Source organism: Oryctolagus cuniculus, chromosome 8, assembly GCF_051225735.1.
Source record: "Oryctolagus cuniculus isolate XC-2025 breed Fujian yellow rabbit chromosome 8, ASM5122573v1, whole genome shotgun sequence".
Lineage (NCBI taxonomy): Eukaryota > Metazoa > Chordata > Mammalia > Lagomorpha > Leporidae > Oryctolagus > Oryctolagus cuniculus.
Window position 1 is genome coordinate 15,175,629 of NC_142874.1, and position 17,283 is coordinate 15,192,911.

Genomic DNA, 17,283 nt, shown 5'->3' on the forward strand with positions numbered 1-17,283 from the left:
TTTTTTTTTTTTTTGAGTTCAGAGGCCAGGATGAGTGGAGATTTGAAGCCAAGATTTTAAAGGTGGAGTGGGACTCCATTATTTGGTCCTCATTGTTCCGTCATACTTCCCATCTGAGGTCACTCTCCCTTTTCAGTCTTTTTTGTTCTGTGTGGCTTCGCTGTTTGCACTTGGAGCCATGCTGTGCATCAGGGCTCCACCTCAAACCAACAGTGACTCTCAACTGCAAACTGAAGGCCACACTGTCTTCCTGTGGACCCCTTTGGACTCGCCTTATAGCAAATGCAGAGTCTTGACTTCTAATACAACCTAAGAAACCCTTAGTAAGGGCTTTGTCTTCTCATTAAAACCCCTGTTATTAGGGAAATCGGTCAGCCATCATCTCACTTTTGTGTGTATGCTCTCCCACTAGGCCAATTTGTCCGTTCACTCATGCATTTGACATGTTCACAGGAATTTCTGCCCAGAGCAGTGAGAGAGTTGAAACATGGATTCTTATTAGACTGATAACATTAGACAGGACAAACCACTTAGAAAAAAATCACCAGGAAACAACACTGAGGCGGGAAAAAAAGTGAGTAGTAATTCTATAGTCATCCTTTGAGTCTGCAGCAGGCTTTATTGCAAACAACTGACTTGCAGGTTAAGTGTCAAAACATTTATTTTCAAATAAATTATTCTCCCTGTTAAGGTAAATTTATTCATGTGTCAGTGTAAAATAAGGTTATCTTTTCAGAGAGAAGGGTGGTACTCAAGCTGCATTACAATCTTATGATGGCTGCTACAATGCTTATGACAGTGTGCGTCCATCTCTGTACTTGAGGAAGATCTGTGATCTGCAGAGCATCCTCAGATAGCCCAAACAGCTTGTGATAATGGAAGAGTTTTTAAAATCATGCTGTATCCAGTTAACACTTGTTTCCAGAGAATGTTAATTGATAGAAAAATACTTCTTATCAAATTTTCATTGAACATACACAAATCTAAATAGATCACAAAGCTAATTATGCAAATATTTATTTCTATTTTTATCTTGATCTAGCACCTACACACGTTTATTTCTTTGTAAGCACATCTCTGTAGTCCAGAAGGCATATACAAGCATGTTAAAGATGAACTCTTACTATACTTTTTATTATATTTTATATACTTAAAATTTCTTTCATTTTCTATAGTCAGTGAATTTTTTTTGTAAAACAGCATCATTTATGGCCAACTTAACTAATCATTGTACATTTGCTAATTCAGTGGTTGTAAAAAGTAAGGATACTTAAGAAAGGTAAGTGGAATTCCAGTGTCAATCTGTTGCTAAGAGAGGATTTCTCAGAACTCTGTCCCTGCACTTGAAAGAGGTGGTCTCCCTTGACTTTTTGCCAGTGATTTGTTTGTTGATTTAAGCCAATTATTATCTATTTTAGAGTTGGTGAATGTACAGCTCATTCTCCCAGTGAGTGGTGAATTAGTCAGTGTTTTGTTTCCATAATGAAGAACCAGAGGCAGGTAACTTTTATAAAGAGTGATGCCTGTTTACCTCACAGCCCTGGAAGTTCAAAGTTCAAGGCCAGGCTGGCCTCACTGGTTTGGTATCTGGTGGGGCCTAACAGTGGATGGCATCACAATAGCGGTAGTGTGTGGGGGAGGAAGAGATCAGATCTCAAAACAGGAAGCCAGAGAGTGATTCAGGGATCTGGCTTGGTCTTAGCAACAACTTGCTCTCACAAGAGCTACGTTAATCTCTTCTGGTTTTAGAGCCATTAATGATCTAACACCTGCCACTATGTCCCACCTCCTACAGCTCCTTACCACCACACTGGGGACGTAGCCTCCAACGTAGGCACCTTAGGGGACAAACCACATACGGACCACAGCAACTGATCATATGAGGCTGGTAGTTTTAAGAGCCATAGGTAATTGAAATTTGAAAGAGGCCACATGCTTTCATGGAGAAAGCATGGATGATAAATTTCAGAAAAAGACCTGAATGAGCATTAAACATGGTCATTAGGATGTCCCAGGAGCACTCGGTGTGATCACAGGAATCCAGATTCCACTTACACGAAGGCTTTTGTGTCAACAACAATAAGAATTCAAGGAGGTCCTGAGACCAAAATGTTTGGGAATGGCTGCTCCAGATAGAGAGATACATTTATAATGTTGTCATGTAGCCAGTAGAGAATCGTGTGCTGGGCCGGCACCGGCACCCCGGGTTCTAGTCCCGGTCGGGGCGCCGGATTCTGTCCCGATTGCCCCTCTTCCAGGCCAGCTCTCTGCTATGGCCTGGGAGTGCAGTGGAGGATGGCCCAAGTCCTTGGGCGCTGCACCCCATGGGAGACCAGGATAAGCACCTGGCTCCTGGCTTCAGATCGGCGCGGTGTGCCGGCCGCAGCACGGCCATTGGAGGATGAACCAGCGGCAAAGGAAGACCTTTCTCTCTGTCTCTCTCCTCTCTCTCTCACTGTCCACTCTGTCTGTCAAAAAAAAAAAAATTGTGTGCTGGCCTCACACCATGTTTTTGCATATATTAAAAATTTGCTTATGCTAAACATGTGACATTTTAAGTCTTTACGTTGGGCCATACTAAGAGTCATGTTATAAACAGCCCTGTGAAATTCAGCATTGGATGGATACAGAGAAATAGCTGGGTGGTTTTTTTCATTCATACAGTGTACACTTTGTTGAGAATTTCAGAATCATGAAAAAATTGGGTTTCTTTTTAGGAACTGAATTGTGTGTAGAGATATCATAAATCCTGAAATATCTCCTGTGTTCATTCACGTGGCTGTGGTCTGCTGGAATCCCCCACCTCACTAGCCACTGTTTGCCACCTTCTGACCCCTGTTGTGCTATTTTGTGGCCATGTAGGGTTACGTGCTGACCTTCCTCTGGCTTTTTCTATCTTTGATGTGATTGTTTTGTCCCCATTTCGACATTCATTTTCCACAAATCTGCTTTTGAGACAAGGTGCACACGCAGATAGGAATTTCTGAAACTTTCGATTCTTCCATTTGCTTCTCACAGTTTTGTGCAAGAAGTGTTGCTGGCATTGTCCTGGCTTTGCTGATGAAGAAGCTCAGTGCTGGTTGATTTCACCTGACTGGGAAAAATGCTAGCATTAGGACAGAGTCTGCCAATGATTGCAATACTCTCCTCTGTAGCTGCCTTAAAATAAGCATTAAAAGAACCCTTTGGCGTTCTTAGATTAAATCATGAAATATACCCTAGTGCTTCAACAGACTAAACACAATTCCCTAAATACAACTTGCCCAAATGTGAGGAATGAGAAAATTTAAAAATTTTGAGACTCATACTACATTTGTATTTGTACAGTATTAGAAAAATCCTAAATTATACATTTATTTTATAGTTGTGGAAATGATAGCAAAAAATTCTTTTAGAAATCTCTTGAACATTTTAATTCTCCAGCAACATGGGAAAATAAATTGCTCTCTTTCAAATTCTGTCCTATTGATTTATCACTTGTTCTTTGGCAGATTCAAATATAGGGTCTAAGTTATGTTGCAATTTCTAAAATATGTGAAGTGGGCAGTTTAAACTTCCTTTTATTTAGAATAAATATTTCGTTCAAATAGATAATCGTTTCTTTCCCAGTTGCTTTTTTCTTTGACCTGAGTTAGCATACCTATCAAAAGGAGTCTTTTGATGTATAGCTGATTGCATATGTAAATAATTTATTGTACAAAACATCAATACCCTTCCCTGTCAGTAACAAAAATGGAAGAGAGGAGAGTGAAACTCCAGAGATTGAATTATCAAGGAGGAGACTGAATTCACCGTGGAAGCCCATGTGGTAGCCTTCACATTCCCAAACCGGTAGGCAGTCTGACAGATTTTCTACAGTAATAATACATCACGCTTTTCGCTGGATTTCCTAGGCACCGTTCACTGAACAGATAGTTCAATTAATTTTGGATGGAGTTGGGATCATCTCAGACCTTCCCAGGAAATTCATAATTCTTATCACAAAGTGTCCAAATGACTCAGTTTGAATTCTGTATATTGTGTGGGGTTGGAAATGGGATATAAACCAGATGCCTCGTATTGAGTTTAGATATCCATTGATAAATTCATGTGTCAGGAGTCAGCAAAGTATATCAAAGTCTGACACTTATTGGGTTAAACTGTGGACATCTTTCCACAGAGTTTGAAGTCCAGTTGCTAGAAGGTCAGTTGGGGTTGCCCAGTGCACAACATTTTCCGTATTTGCATTGCTTTGGCTTTGTCACTTTGAATATTGGCATGGGAACCTGTTCTTTGTGGTTTAAGAATTTTTTTAGTTGCTTATTTCTCAACTTAAGCAATAATCCTCTTTTGCTGACAGCTCTTTAGTTACTGTAGAAATGATTGTGTTGTCATAAACACAGCTTTAGGATTTCAGGTTGGTGGGGGAGGACCAGAGGGTGTTCAGAAAAAAAGCTCATGTTTCCACCCAAACACACCCACCTAAGTACTTACAGAAGGCTGGGGAAAACAGAAGCAAAATGCTTTGCTCTGTCCTACATTTCCCAGTTCCTTATGTGGAATCAGATGCTTCTAATACACGTTTTAAAAGAATCTTCCATTTAACCTCCAAAAATAAACAAACCACAAGTCTGCTCTTTTTTTTTTTTTTTCTCAATTTAATCATTTGTTCCAATTTTCCTACCTTTGAAATCAGACGATTCAGCTCCTCGTTCTGTTGTAACAGTTTGGTGCGATTCAGATCTCAGAAGCTACAGCTTGATTCTTCACTTTTTTTTATTTTTATATTTTAATAGTCTTCGTATGTTTCCTATCAATGTCTTTTCCGATTCGGATCTCTTTTGAAAATCTCCATCAGTTCTCTTCTCTCTTTTGTCTTTTGTATGAATCTCACACCCCATTCACGTTCTGCGGAAATGAGCCTTCTCTCCCGCGAGTTCAGCCTTTCCCACCTGTGTTCCATTTTATGGTTGTAAGTTATTCGTGATCTTGTGATCGTATTTGAAGCATGGCTCCGATTTCAGGTGGTAACAGAAATCCTCAACCTAGGCTTCTAGCTGGCTCTGCACTAGCTGGGTTTTCATTTCTTCCCATTCTAATCTAACGGCTTCTCTGACAGAAGTTTGAGTTGCTTCCTTCCTCCTGTCTTGTGTTTATGGCTTTCCAGTACAAGACTGACAAAAGAGAATGGGCTTGGGTCCACATCTGTGCAGGTTTTAGTCTCAGGTCTGCTACAGACTGGAACAAATTACTTTGCATCTGAATTTTATAACGGGAATAATAATAACTACCTGACAAGATTTTTTGGAGTGATTAACTGAGAACATAGAGTTATACTTGGACTCACTCTAAGTATTCAATGCTATACATTTTTTGAAAAGTCCTTAGAAAATCTTGGCATTCATTTTCTGATAAAGGGGTTTCCAGAAAATAAAATGGTATATAATAAATTCCTGGAAAGTTTCCTAGAGAAAATATCCTAGATAGCATTTCTTCCTTTGTCTTTTTTTCCTCATCATGAACACATTCAGTTATTTTTTGTATTAAAGTTATGAAACATTCAAACACAAAAGAATAAGGGGGCTTCAAAAAGTTAGTGGAAGTGCAATGAAAAGAAGCTTATTTGATGCAAAAAGTAATTGAAATTCATGTGTGGCTTTTTCATAATGCACTTATTCTATGAACTTTAAGATTTATTTATTTGAAAGGACAGCGACACATGGAAAGAGGGAGAGATAGAGGGAGGGAGAGAAAGCTGATTCACTCCCCAGATGACCACAGTGACCAGGGCTGGGCCAGGCTGAAGCCAGGAGCCAGGAGCTCCAACCAGGTCTCCCACATGGGTGGCAGGGGTCCAGGCATTTGGGCCATCTTCTGCTGCTTTCTCAAGTGCATTAACAGGGAGCTGGATCAGAAGTAGAGCGTCTGGGGCTTGATGCAGCACAGGCTACAGCTTTACCTGCAGTGCACCACAATGTTGGCCCCTCTGGGAACTTCTTGAAGACCTGTTGTATAACAATTAAAACGATTATATACTGTCAGCATCCACACTTAACTTGAACAAAGTAGCATTCAGCCCTAAACACATCAGATGTTCATGTTAAAGAAATCAAATACAGCCGGCACTGAGGCTCACTAGGCTAATCCTCCGCCTGCAGCGCCGGTACCCTGGGTTCTAATCCCGGTTGGGGCGCCGGATTCTGTCCCGGTTGCCCCTCTTCCAGTCCAGCTCTCTGCTGTGGCCTGGGAAGGCAGTGGAAGATGGCCCAAGTGCTTGGGCCCTGCACCCGCATGGGAGACCAGGAGGAAGCACCTGGCTTCTGGCTTTGGATCGGTGCAGTGCGCCGGTGGTAGCGGCCATTTGGAGGGTGAACCAACAGAAAAGGAAGACCTTTCTCTCTGTCTCTCTCTTTCTCACTGTCTAACTCTGTCTGTCAAAAAAAAAAAAAAAAAAGAAAGAAAGAAATCAAATAGAGAGTGCTTAGTTTGAGCCCTGGCTACACCACTTCTGATCTAATTTCCTGCTGATGTACACCCTGGGAAGCAGCAGATAATGGCTCACGTACTTGGGTCCCTTGTCATTCCTGTGGGAGACCCATGTGGAGATCTGGGCTGCTGGCTTCAGACTTCTGGAGAGCGAATGAGCGATGAAGGATCTCCGTCTGTCTCTTTCTCTGTGCCTATGCCTTTCAAATAAAAAAAAAGGTAGTAAATAAAAATTTTAAAAAAAGAAATAAAATGTTTTAGCGTTTGTTCAAGCCTTCAGTGTCCCTTCTCTGATGCCATTCATCTCCTTCCTTTTCCAGAGAGACAACCATGCTGAATTTGCTCATGCTCACCCTTATTTATTTATCTCTACTCGTACTAGTTTCTAGTCCCATAAAAAAGAAAGCATCATTCTGTATATTTTAAAGTACCTATAATACGTAATATAGTGTATATATACTGCAACTTGCCTTCTTGTTCAACATTTTTCTTTGATTTGTCACAAGTTCTACATCATAGTGGTCTGTTCTGCTCATTTCTTTTGTAGCAGAGTTTGCCATTGTATGAAAGTGTCGTGGTCATAGCACAGTTACAGAATTAAGTGGAGTGGGTGATTCTGATCTCACCAGGGGCTGAAATCTGAGTCAACCCCAGTGATGAACTTTGGCCTTTGCTCAGTGTAGAGTAACCCGGATGTTGGGGTCTTCGTCTCCTTTACTCCGGGGAGGTTATTGCTTCCAGTGCAGCAGTCCAGGAAAGTCACACCATGTTGTGATATTTGCACCCAGCTCCTCTCTATGAAGGCTGAGTTGGTGGATGAGTAGCTGACGTTCGAGGACGAGGCTTGTACTTCTTTAGGAACTTCGTCCTTGCAGATTGTTGAGAGAGATAAATTACATGATGCCTGTATTTAGCCACTTATAAGATGATTCATAAAAGCTTGCTGTGGCCGGTGCCGCGGCTCACTAGGCTAATCCTCCGCCTTGCGGTGCCGGATTCTGTCCCGGTTGCCCCTCTTCCAGGCCAGCTCTCTGCTGTGGCCCAGGAGTGCAGTGGAGGATGGCCCAAGTGCTTGGGCCCTGCACCCCATGGGAGACCAGGAGAAGCACCTGGCTCCTGCCATTGGATCAGCGCGATGCGCTGGCTGCAGCGCGCCAGCCGCGGAGGACATTGGAGGGTGAACCAACGGTAACGGAAGACCTTTCTCTCTGTCTCTCTCTCTCACTGTCCACTCTGCCTGTCAAAAAAAAAAAAAAAAAAAAAAAAGCTTGCTGTGAGTTTTTTATTAACGCATTTTTAGATGAATCTACCTCTGTCCACTCCCTGAGGGACAAAAGCCCCCAGTTAGATTTTAGATTCCAACAAGCTCAATGCAGAAGTTGAACAACTCAGAAAATGGCGAAAACACCATCGGGGAAGGGCCTGTCCCATTCAGAAATTAGAGCTGGATTTAGAGAGAGAGCCCGGGGTATGGTTGATTGTTATTATGTTAAAAGACATGCTTAGTATTTTGTTCCAAAATATTTTTTTTTCTGTACAGATTGGGCCACACATAAGTGACTTTCTTATGGAATTAATGGAGAATGCTTTGAAGATTTCCATCTTTTGAATGTAAAACATTATTTAACAGGGATTTGGCTTTGATCAATATGTTTTGAATAAGCATGGTATTACCCAGTTCTCTCTCTCTCTCTTTTTTAATCAGTCCTATTATTGAGGCAGAAATTAAGTTGAAAATCTTATTATCTTATGGGGGGAGCAGAGATTCTTTGGAAAATGTCAAAGTGAGATTTCAGTATGCATTGGTCGGTTATTTATGTTAAGGCTAATTTAAGTATGAAGATTTTCTAAAGTTCTTTAGTTTTTTTTTTTCTTGTTATAACTTGGTGATGAGGGAAAACCTTGATAGGCAGAATTATGACAATAATACTAACGCAATTATAACGACTGCTGTTTACAAATACTTGGTAATTCAACTTGATTATTGACTTTTTAAATGTATGGGTGAAAGCTGCTGAGTATGGTTTTAGAAAGGCTGGGACTTCTGGTTTTTGGTGATAAACAATTTTTGCAGCCACACAAAGTAATACTTTAAGGAATTTTACTGGCCCTTGGTCCAGAGGGGAAATGCATTTGTGTGAATGTTACTTGATTATCTTATCAAATAAGATTATCCTTCATAAGTAAAATGCCCTGGTTTGTTATTTGTTGGAAGGGAGACATGATAGGAAGAAAAGAGGGGTGAAAGAAAGGAAGGGAGGGGGCTGGCGCCGCAGCTCACTAGGCTAATCCTCCGCCTAGCAGCGCCAGCACACCGGGTTCTAGTCCCGGTTGGGGCGCCGGATTCTGTCCTGGTTGCCCCTCTTCCAGGCCAGCTTTCTGCTGTGGCCAAGGAGTGCAGTGGAGGATGGCCCAGGTGCTTGGGCCCTGCACCCCATGGGAGACCAGGAAAAGCACCTGGCTCCTGCCATCGGATCAGCGCGGTGTGCCCGCCGCAGCGCGCCGGCCGCGGAGGACATTGGAGGGTGAACCAACAGCAAAGGAAGACCTTTCTCTCTGTCTCTCTCTCACACTGTCCACTCTGCCTGTCAAAAAATAAAAAAAAAAAAAAAAGGGAGGAAGGCAGGTATAATCCTTTTGAGCTCTAGATTGGATAATAATAATGGTAAGCTATAATAGTCAAAAGCACATGCTTAATTCTTAGTCTGTGACAGGTACTGTGCTAAGTATCTGTGGGTTCTACAGATCCAGGGCTGCAGTTCCTTCTTCATGATTCTAGAATTTAAAGAGTTTGATTTAAGTTCAAGTAACAGCAGAAAAACTGACCTGAATGGGCAGTTTTAAATTTCTAGTATATCGTCTTCATTTCTGTCACTTGAGGTAAATACTCTAGGCTCTACAGAAATACTGTGTTTGAAGGTAGAATGTGACATAACACCTGTACTCCACCCCTAAAGAAAACCACCCAACCCTGTTGTACTCACAGATCATATCTACCTGATGTCCTTTCAGGACGATGTGTAGTCACAGCTGATTGGATGCAGACATCTCCCTGGTGAACTCCCCTTGATAAGACGCCATGAGCCCGACCTGGCAGAAGTCGCGTGGATTCTGAGTGTGCAGCAGCTGTGCCCTCAGTTGCACCTTTCCTACATAGAACGCCACCCTCAGTCTTTACAATGTTGAATCTACACCCTCCAATGAACGTGAGATGCATGTAGCATACATGATGGGCATGTGTGCTGCCCCTCTTTAAGTATGTACAACCCTGCCCAGAAATTCAATGAACATGTGTAGCTACCTGGAAGCCAAGTCCTATTCAACTTGTTAACTCCTATCTGGTCAGAGAATCTGATTGTTGGTCCTGAACTAATCTGGCTCCTGGCTTTGCCAACTCAAATAAACCTACTTATGTCTTAAACTAATGTCTGCATGTTTCCAGTGGTGGAAATGCTACACAAAATCCTTGGGTTTTGTGCTTAATTACAGTGCTAATATTTGTGGTTTTTTTTTTAGAAATTTATTTGAGAGACAGACAGAAAAAGAAAGAGAACATTTTAATCTGCTGGTTTACTCCTCAAATGTTTGTAAGAGTCAGGGCTGGGCCAAGGCTTATGCCGGCAGCCAGGGACTCAGCCTAAGCCTTTATGTGTGTTGCAGGGGACCCAACTACTTGAGCTATTCCCTACTGCCTCACAGGTCTTCCTCTTCCGTTGGTTCACCCCCTAATGGCACTGCGGCCGGCGCTGATCCAAAGCCAGGAGCCAGGTGCTTCTCCTGGTCTCCCATGGGGTGCAGGGCCCAAGCACTTGGGCCATCCTCCACTGCACTCCCGGGCCATAGCAGAGAGCTGGACTGGAAGAGGAGCAACCGGGACAGAATCCGGCGCCCCAACCGGGACTAGAACCTGGGGTGGCGGCGCCGCAGGCGGAGGATTAGCCTAGTGAGCCGCGGCACCAGCCGGAAGCAGACATCTTAACCACGAAACTAAACACTCACTACTGTATTATCTTTAGAAAAAAAATAGCTTGTGCTGTGGCGTAGTGGGTTAAAGCCCTGGCTTGAAGCCCCGGCATTCCATATGTGTGCCAGTTTGAGATCCAGCTGCTCCTTTTCCCATCCAGCTCTCTGCTGTGGCCTGAGAAGGCAGTAGAAGATGGCCCAAGTCCTTGGGCCCCTGCACTAATGTGGGAGACCAGAAAGAAACTCCTGGCTCCTGGCTTAGGATTGGTGCTGCCATCTGGGGAGTGAACCAGCAGATGGAATACCTCTCTCTCTGTCTCTACCTCTCTCTATAACTCTGTCTTTCAAATAAATAAAATAAATCTTAAGAAAAAGAAAAATAATACAGCATTTTGAGACACATCTGTCTATGTGAGGTATATACAGTTGACTCTTTGCCACAACCATGTGAGACTGACAAAATTATTATCTCCATTTAATAGAGAAAGAAAGCAAAACAATGACACTAATAAAGGAATATTTGCCAATAATGGCTGTGTTATAGCAATTCTCAGCATAGAAAATTCCCTGAAAACACACTTGTTAAAGGTTTTGATTATTTTCAGTATTCATAACTTCTTTCTGATTCACTAGACAGAAAATGGCCCAGGACTACTTATGTGTTAAAACTTCTGGGATTTATTGTAATAGTTGTTCTGCTACTATTTTTAGGAAGTTCCATATGGCTTAAGAAACAAATTTAGAAGTATGTTCCTTTTGGGTTGGTCCTACTGCCAAAGTATAATGGTTCTTTCCCACATGAAGTTCAATGATGGGAAACAGGGTAATGACAAAGGAAGAAGACAGACAACCCACACAGGACCACGTCACTCACATCTAGCTTTATTTTTGCTTGTTACATCTTTCACAGCGCACCCTAGTTCACTTTATGTAATTCACCTCTCATGGATATTACCAGAATATTCAGAAAAATTGCTTTTGACAATTAATTCACATTTAATTATTTATTATTAACTAATAGTTAATTATTAATTAGTTAATATTCTGTACTTTTATTTTTGGCATGGTACAATACTAGTAGTCACTTAATTAATGGCACACTATAGTTTCATTTAGTTTAAGGCTCCACATACAGTAATAAGGGCTTTTAAATGTGAGACTTTATAGAGATTTTTTTAGGCGTTGTCTTTGTGGCATAGTGGGTAAAATTGCTGCCTGCAGTGCTGGCATCCCGTAGGGTCACCAGTTCATGTCCTGGCTGCTCCACTTCCAACTCAGCTCCCTGCTAATGGCTTAGCCAATGCAACGGAAAATGGCCCCAAGTCCCTGAGCCCCTGCACCCATGTGGGAGACCCAGATGAAGCTCCTGGCTTCGGCCTGGCTCAGCCCTAGCTGTTGAGGCCATCTGGGGAGTGAACCAGCAGATGGAAGACCTCTCTTTCTTTCTCTCTCTTTCTTTCTGGACTCTCCTGTCTCTGGAACTCTGACTTTCATATGCTGCCTACAAGAAACTCACTTCACAAACAAAGGTACACACAAACTAAAAGTGAAGGATTGGAAAAAGATATACCAGGAAACTGGAAACCAAAAGTGAGCAGGTGTGGCTATCCTGATATCAGATAAAGCAGACTTTAAATAAAAACTGTAAAAAGAGATACAGAAGGACATTACATTTTCATAATAGGTTCACTTCAGCACAGAGACATAACAATCATAAATTTATATGCACCCAACACAAAAATACCCAGATATATGCGAAAATACTATTAGACCTAAAGAGAGAGAGATTCTGATACAGTTGTGGTGGGTGACTTCAACACCCCACTCTCATCAATGGACTGGTCATCCAGACAAAAACAATCAGTAAAGGTACATCAGATTGAAACATACTTTTGAGCAAATGGACTGAACCTAGAGGACATTTCACACAACAGCTTCAGGGTACACATTCTTCTCATCAGCACATGAACATTTTCCAGGATGGGCCACATGGTAGGCCACAAATCAATCTCAGCCAGTTTAAAAAGATTGAAATCATATCTTCTCAGACCATAAAGGAATAAACCTAGAAATCAACAACAAGGAAAACAGTAGAATACTCATAAATACTTGGAAATTAAACAGCCTGCTACTGAATGATCAATGAGTCATTGAAGAAATTAAACAAAATAAAAAAAATTCTTAAAATGAAATCACAGCATATGAAAACCTATGGGATACAGCAAAAGCAGTATTAGGAGGGAAGTTTATAGCATTAAGTGCTTAAAATTAAAAAAAAGTCTCAAAGATCTAATGATGCATCTTTTGTTAAAAGATTTATTTATTTATTTGAGAGGCAGAGTTACAGGAAGAGAGAAGGAGAGAGAGAGAGAGAGAGAGTCATTCTAGTCATTCTATCTGCTAATTCACTCCCCAGATGGCTGCAACGGCTGGAGCTGAGCTGATTAGAAACCAGGAGCCACAGGGGCCAGTGCTGTGGCACAGCAGGTTAAAGCCCTGGCCTGAAGTGTCAGCATCCCATTTGGGCACTGGTTCTAGTCCCGGCTGCTCCTCTTCTGATCCAGCTCTCTGCTTTGGCCTGGGAGAGTAGTAGAAGATGGCTCAAGTCCTTGGGCCCCTGCACCCATGTGGGAGATCTGGAAGAAGCTCCTGGCTCCTGGCTTCGGATAGGTGCAGCTCCAGCCGTTGTGGCCATCTGGGGAGTGAACCATTGGATGGAAGACCTCTCTCTCTCTCTCTCTCTCTCTCTCTCTCTGCCTCTCCTCTCTCTGTGTAACTCTGACTTTTGAATAAAAAAAATCCTTATAAAAAAATAAGAAAGCAGAGGTTCCCAACCTTTCTCTATTCATGGTATCCTTTTTTTTTTTTTAAATAAAGATTTTAAAATTTACTTTCAGTTTTTATTTGAAAGGCAGAGAGAGAGAGAGGTCTTCCATCTCTGGCTCACTCACAGAACGCCTACTACAGCATGCACTGGGCAAGACCAAAGCCAGGAGCCATCCAGGATCTCCTGAGTGGCAGGAACCCAAATACTTGAGCCATCCTCTGCTGCATCCCAGGGTGTGCATTAGCTGGAAACAGGATCAGCTCTCTACTGTGGGATGCAGACACACCAGCTGACTAATTCACTAATGTTTTTCAACGCACTCCTATTCCAAAAGGAATATCTAATAATTCCATTTACCAACTGGTTAAGAATTGCCAAAAACTCAGCCTTATATGGCATGAAACCAATGAGAGGAATATAGCATAGTCTTATGGTGAAAATGAACTCCCTTAAACTTCATGTGATTTCCAACAGGCAGCAACGACTGCCGTCTGTCCCCTGAACACGGAAAATGTCCCACCTGCATCCCTGTGAGGTTGCTGCAGCACCTGGGGAACCTTGACAGACAGTTCAGAGTCACTGTTGTACAGCCAATCCGGATGCTATTTCACATCAACCCTCCTGGACAAATACAGTCCCAAAGCCGCCCACATTTTAATGTGACCACTCTTTTCTCAACCTAAATTCACCATTCCTTCAAGCTTAAGAAACAAAACAAAATTTGAAATTCACTTTGTACAGAGGTTTCGGAAATGACCAACTGGGTCTCTAGATACTGTCTATGCGTGCCTCATTGTTCTCGGTGGGAGTCTGAACTGCCTACATTTTTCCTTTTAAGGTTACAATGAATAGTTTTCATTTTCCTCAGAAGCAGAAGCAGAATGGGATCTCCACACTAATTACATTTCTTCACTGAAAAAAATCTAGAACATTCTTGCTTAATGAAGAGATTTCTAAGTTAATAATGTCTTACCACTTAAGTAGCTTCTCACTTACAAATAGTCTCATCATAGATTTTAACACATTGCAAGATTTCAACAACCGTTACATACATAGATAAAGAGTTTCCTCTAGCCTTATGTTCCCCCACTAAGTGAAGCTCACAAAGAAAAATTAAATAGAATATTTTAAAGGATTATTCTTTGCCACAGAAATAAAAGCAGCATTGATAAAGATCATTTAACTAGAGAAGAACCCTGGGTGTCTAGGAAGAAGAGTTGAGTGTGTGGTCGTGTGTGTGTGTGTATACAAGCATCGGTAAGTGTTTGTACTTGTGCATATGTGTGTTTGTGTGTGGTGTTGTGCCTGTGTGCATGGATGCACTAGTAAGACAGGAAGAGAGAGAGAGAGATACAGAAAGAGAAATACAGAATGACACTCCGTAACGGTATGGGAACATGAACTTGGGAAAAGCCAAATTTGATAGAATCAGCGTAGGCCAACAGGAGGGCACAGCAACTGTGGTAGGCCAAACGATTTCCTGAGATCACTGGCAGTTTTCAGACCTAAGGAGATTCTATCAAAACGTGCTGAACACCAATGATAACCAAGAACAAATTGCAGCATTCCAACAGCAATCTGAGTTGGACTGCATTATCCTTCCTCCCACATTCCTTGCAGGCTTATCACAACACCAGCCACACGCATTATAAACAGTGTTACCCATCGACGGGGCAGCTGGTTTCTTCCTGCATGGTAGTTCAAGATTACCCTCTGCTCCCACAATTGGTAAGATGTTCTGCATTAATTTGGACGGATCTCCTCTGAAGGTAGAGATAGGATCTTATTGCACTCATAGTTAGCAAAAGTGCCAAAGGCAAAAACTTTGACAAGGACCATGCTTTAGGCTGTTTTAGATAGTTCTCTTCAGTAGAGTTCTAGGTGCCTTGCCATGGTCTCTGAAACGTATTAGTGCACAAAGATCAACACATCGTAAGTCTATGGAGAATAAATGAATAGGTATGTTTATTTAAATACAATCTATAAAATCTCAAACATAGTAAAACTGTTACATATGGTATTCATTACACATAGGAAACTATTTGAAATTGTTGTAAAAACACAAGTACATTGAAATTTAAACAAATTGCTTTGTTTCTTTAAAGATTTTATTTATTTATGCATTTGAAATGTCTCCGTTTTCATCTCTAATTTTATTTATCTGAGTTTTTCTCTTTTTTCTTTATTAGTTTGGCCAGTGGTTTATCTCCTTTGTTTATCTTCTCAAAAAAAAAAAAAAACAACTTTTTGTTTTGTTGATCTTCTGTACTTTTATTTAGTTTCAGTTTCATTTATTTCTGTTCTGATCCTTATTATTTCTCACCTCCTGCTGATTTTGGGTTTGATCTGTTCTTGTTTTCCTAAATCTTCAAGATGTATCATTAGGGGCCAGCGCTATGATGCAGTAGGCTAGGCCTCTGCCTGGGACAATGGCATCCCACATGGGCACTGGCTCCTGTCCCGAGTGCTCCTCTTCCAATCCATTTCTCTGCTGATGGCCTGGGAAGCCAGTGGAAAATGGCCTAGCTGCTTGGGCCCTTACACCTACGTGGGAAACCCTGAAGAAGTTCCTGGCTTCTGGTTTCTTTTCTTTTTTTTTTAATTTATTTTATTTATTTGAAAGACAGAGTTACTGAGAGAGGTAGAGACAGACTCTTGTTTGTCCCAAATTCAATCAGTGCTATCAGTTCCTTGTGTGTGCCCAAAAGGGAACATTTGTCTCCTAAATTCTTTTTTGTTTTTTAGAATTACTTTATTTATTTGAAAGACAGAGTTACAGACAGAAGTAGAACCAGAGAGAGAGGTCTTCCATCTGCTGGTTCACTCCCCAGATGGCTGCAACGGCCGGAGCTGAGCTGATCTGAAGCCAGGAGCCAGGAGCTTCTTCTGGGTCTCCCATGCAGGTACAGGGGTCCAAGGAGTTGAGCCATCTTCTGCTTTTCCGGGCCATAGCAGAGCGCTGGATCGGAAGTGGAGCAGCCAGGACTAGAACTGGCGCCGGATGCCGGCGCTGCAGGCTGGGGCTTTAACCTGCTACGCCACTCTGTGTATTATGGCATTCGGACAATGGCCGTCATTATTTGTAGATCTGTCAAAATGCTCATGGTAGCTTCCGTCTCTGGATCAGTCCCCGTCTCACATACAGTCTCTGAGAATGGTCTCTGAGCACCCACTGGGCTCTTCCTGCGCTCCATGGCCCATTACCCTCTGCTCAGCATCCCCTTGGCTTCGTCAGTGATGGCTGTCACATGCGATCAGAGCACTGCTGAAGAGCCGCCTGCTTTGCTCCCTGAAGCCTGATAGAAACTGCCTCAGTGGGCGCAGCTTCTAAAATCCTCAGGGTGGAACGTCCCCACAAATCAGACTGTAAGCACCGCTATGATTGTGTCTGTGCACCCCAGTATCTGTCTCCTGTTGTGACTCCTTGGTTTTTTAGGATTCCCTGTGAAGACATTTGACAAGTGTATTGTTCTGTATTTCATCCCAAATCAATATTTATCTCTCTTCTTTCCTGTACACAAGATTCACTCTACACTCAGGGCATCTGTGATCTTCAGACATATGTGATTTCACATGGCATGTGATTTAGACAAGTAAGTAGAATGTTTTTCCTTGTGAAATTTTGTACAAGTCAAATATCTATAGTAGATAAAAGCAAAATCGGTCTGCTGCTAAGCAGAGCATGACTTTGTCTCCCTCACTGACAGGCCCTCTCAATTTCTTCCCCCAAAATATTTTCTCTCCTTCTCTACCTAACACCTTAGCAGGAGTGGGGGAACCTTTACTCTGCCAAAGGCTATTTGGATACTTACAGCATCATTTGCAGGTCATGTAAAAGTATCCACTTACAAATTAGCCTGCTATAGGTGTATTGAATGTCTTCTAAAGATTTATTTATTTATTTGAAGGCAGAGTTGCAGAGAGAGAGAGAGAGAGAAAGAGAGAGAGAGAGGTCTTCCATCTGTTTGTTCACTCCCCAGATGATTGCAATGGCTGGAGCTGGGTTGATCCAAAGCCAGGAGCCAGGA

The 17,283-nt window shown here is 42.1% G+C and overlaps 1 long non-coding RNA gene across 1 annotated transcript; it reads left to right on the plus strand.

The window, feature by feature from the left end:
* The first annotated feature begins 7,222 nt into the window (after window positions 1-7,222).
* Window positions 7,223-9,890, plus strand: LOC127487137 (uncharacterized). Its single transcript, XR_016212506.1, has 2 exons — window positions 7,223-7,653; window positions 9,478-9,890. It is a non-coding gene; the product is annotated as an uncharacterized LOC127487137 (long non-coding RNA).
* Window positions 9,891-17,283: the final 7,393 nt, after the last annotated feature.